The following is a 4,199-nucleotide window of genomic DNA, read 5'->3' on the forward strand; positions in this document are numbered from 1 at the left end:
ATTTATTAAATAATCTTTATATAAATAAATGAAATTGCATATATAATCTGTATATAACAAATGGTATATATGTTTTTTCGGATGATTTTTAAGAAAGTTTTGTTTAAGGTATTATTTAATAAAATGATTGCCAAAAGGTATTCTCTTATTCTCTTAAATAGGTATTATTTTCGTTTGATCTACCTTATATATGTGTGTGTATATATGTATAAAATAATAAAATGCAAAAATTATTGGTTTATCAAATCAATAGCATTGGAGCTAACAAAATAATCAAATGACTTTAAATAGGTTGAGAACTTGGAAGTTGGGGCCATTCATGTTTAATTGACGTGACGTTATAAATTTTTTAGCTTATCTAGGGGTTGCTTGGTTGGTATTCTATTAAGTCTGTTAAAATACATGCATATACCAATCTTGACTTGTTAACTAGTTAACTGATTAAACTTTGAAATCCTTGTTTGTTAATCTTTTGACAGATGAGGGTAGATTAAGTAAATTGGTGAAAGTCATTGTTGCTTGTCAATTAGAGGGACTGCGCCTCACTAAAGGACATTTACAAAGGGTAGCGGAGTTCTTTCTTAAAACTTGAAGGACCGTTCCTGACTATTGTTGATTCATATATAAAAGGGGTCTTAACCGGCTTAGCTCATATCAAAATTCATTTTTTTCTCTACATCTATTACTTACGCAAGAAGCTGTCTCTCTCTCTCTCTCTCTCTCTCTCTCTCTCTCTCTCGTTTGTTTTTAGCGATCGATCTTCGATCCTTAACGATCTACATTTGAGTTAGTGTTTCTTGTTTCTCGTTCTTTAGACTCAATGATGTTAGATGTATAGATCTTACTTTTGTAATCTGTTTAGTTATATTTTTGTTATTGTACATCTTCTGTTATGATTTTAATATTCAAAATTTTAGAAATATGAAAAATAACAAAGTCTTGTAGGGATAAAATTGTTTGTGTGAATTAATCTGTCTGAATATATTAGAAAGATTTTTGTTTGAGAGAGCTTTTTTCATAGATGAAATGAACATGTTTTTTAATTGAGAAGGACATATTCGGAGAAAAATTTGGCTTTTTTATAGAACTCCCTAGAAGTTCACTGAATAAGACACTTTTAATTACTAAGCCACTATCAAAATAAAATATATAACATCTATACTACCTTATAAACCAGATTTATCAAAAGTCTTAAAAACATTTTAATGCACAAAGTATTATACATTTATGCACAAAATCTTAAAAACAACTCATAATGCACTATTTTATGCATTCAATCTTAAAATCTCTTAATCTACAATTAAAATAACTTTTAGTACAAGTTACCTATGCATATTATTACATTTTCTTTTCATGTTCCCAATATATTTTTGACACCTTTCACTCATGTCTTTACCCTCTCACACCTCTATGTCTTCTCCACATCCCCCAATATGAGATTCAAACTGATATTCATCATGAGTTATTAAAAGTTCTCGCATTCATCTCTCATTTAATCGTTGTAGAACTCTCGATCTCGCTCTCAATCTCTTGATTCTTTGCTCTTGGTGTAAATTGAACACATTTCTGGAGTCGTTTAAATATGTTGGATTTTAAATTGTCATACAATTTTTTTCACCGATAGACTGTAATTGGAACCATAACTCTTATTTATTCAAATTTTATTAATATGTAAAGACCAAGTATAACTTATATAATCGTTAAATCTTCTCTAATAAAACCAATGAAACTTCAAAATCGTTAAAATTTACGGCTTCTGTCGCATTGCGCAGGTACACAACTAGTATCAAATAAAATATGAGTCTCATTAAACTCATTAAGCTGCTAACATATAAGGGGTCGTTTATAGATCACTTCAACATGCCTTTTAATTGTTGGGGGTTCTTTTTTTAATTTAAGGGGTCTTTTACCGAATACTTACCCAGTAACGCTTTCTGGTAAAATTTTACACTATCAGTTACTTATCGGGTAAGATTTTAGCCCACTAATACGGTATCGTGTGCAACAAAATTTATCCGGTAAGAGCTAACCGTGGTAAGAGTTGTCTCTCTCACTTACTGGATAAGACTCTCGGTCCTTGCTTTCGCTCTTACCTCGTAAGATTTTTGGTTCTTGTCATATTTGTAACACCCCATTTCACATTTGCATATTACCCGACATAGCAATCATGATCCCTTTATAATTTCCCCTTTCTCTTATCTTCCGATTGTGCCCGACTTGTAATGCATATTTTAAAACACAAAACAAAGGTTACATCAGAACGTCTAGTGAGAAATATTTTTTGTTACTATTACAGGGTGAAAATCACCAAAATACTTTTATAAAGCTCATATTTGTACTAATAACAAATAAACAGTATTTTATCAAAAACAAACCTTTTAGTTGCATCGTATAAATGAGACAACCTCCTTTTTATCGAATTAACCCGTGAAATACCAAAGTCATCGTATTAAACATAAAAATACCAACTTGTCGCATCTCATTGATATGATCACAACTTTATCGCATCATATAGATGCAATATTAATTTTCTCGCATCACAAGGATGCGATTACCTTATTTTGTTGCATCACACTGATGCGATAACCTCACATTGTCGCATTATACTAATGCGATAATCCTTTGCTCACATCACAAGAATGTGATAAAGCCAACTCTTCGCATCGAACAGATGCGTTAAACCACACTCATGCATCATATAGATGCAATATCAGTTTCCACATGATCAAAAATATCATTTTTACATACAAAATATTTTGTCACCCTTATCCCATCTCCTGATTATGTCATCCTTATCTCAAAATACGTCTCTCCAGATTATGTCACACTTATCTCAGTGTACATCTCTCTGGAATATACCACTCTTATCCCAAAATACACCTCTTCTGATTATGTCACTCTTATCCCATAATACATCTCTTCTGATTATGCCACATTTATTTCAACCAGTTGATAATCACATATCAAAACACAAAATTATGCTAAAAATAGCATATAACATCTTCAAAACCCATGTATGAAACCAACTCTTCACATCATACATATGCGACAAAACCACACTCATGCATCATATAGATGTGATATCAGTTTCCACGTGATCAAAAATATCATTTTTACATACAAAATATTTTGCCACCTTTATCTCAATATACTTCTCTCATGATTACGTCACTCTTATCCCAAAATACGTCTCGCCAGATTATGTCACATTTATCCCATAATACACCTCTCCTGATTATGCCACATTTAATTCAATGAGTTGATAATCACATATCAAAACACAAAATTATGCTAAAAATAGCATATAACATCTTCAAACCCATGTATGAAACCATACGGTTTCTTCACCAAAACACATCAAACAACGTTTTCAAAATAAAACTCACCTTATAATTCACAACATTACAGCTTTGTGAGTCCCACTCAGATCAATCTTCAATAATCTTCAAACAACAATAGCAGATCTAAGATTTACAATCAAGAACTTGAGAGGAGAGTTAAGAGGATTTGTCAATTTGGTCAACTGTTACTAATACATATATAAGTTTACAAATGAGCTCTTACTCAATTTACAAGACAAACACCCTTTATATAGGGTCAAACTACATGACAAAGTCAAAGTCAAACAACTCTAATAAAAGTCAAACAAGATGACTTTTATACAATTATAGACAATTTTATCTTTCAAGACGAATACAATTATACACTGATTTTCAGTCCTAACATTCTCCCCCTTTGTATTCAGACTTGAAAGAATTTCCACGCTTTAAGTCTCGTTTGAACTTTGCAGCTTTAAGCACATTATGTCTTCTTCAAAAACAATCTTCAATTTGAAATCTTCAGACAAACATTTGTTGAGAAAGATCTTCTAACATTCTCTCTCTCGAATGTAGAACCGCGATGATCTTCTCTTTTGACAATATAGAACAAAACAATAACAATCTTCATAAACAATTGTACAAGATGTGATCTTTAAAGAATCTTCAGACAATAAGTCACAAATTTTCTCTTTGAAAAGAAAACTCTGTTGGTAAAATTTTTAAACGATGATCTTCTCATTCAAAAACTCTCAGTCGTTTTAGCACATGAATAATCTTTTGTAATCATCTCCAGTCGCACTTCTTTTGAGTCTTTTGTCATCTTTGAAGTTACTCCCCCTTGATCTTTACATCAGATTCCCCTTATAATGTTCGGAATTG

Source organism: Cynara cardunculus (genome assembly GCF_001531365.2).
Source record: "Cynara cardunculus var. scolymus isolate 2C chromosome LG 3, CcrdV1, whole genome shotgun sequence".
Lineage (NCBI taxonomy): Eukaryota > Viridiplantae > Streptophyta > Magnoliopsida > Asterales > Asteraceae > Cynara > Cynara cardunculus.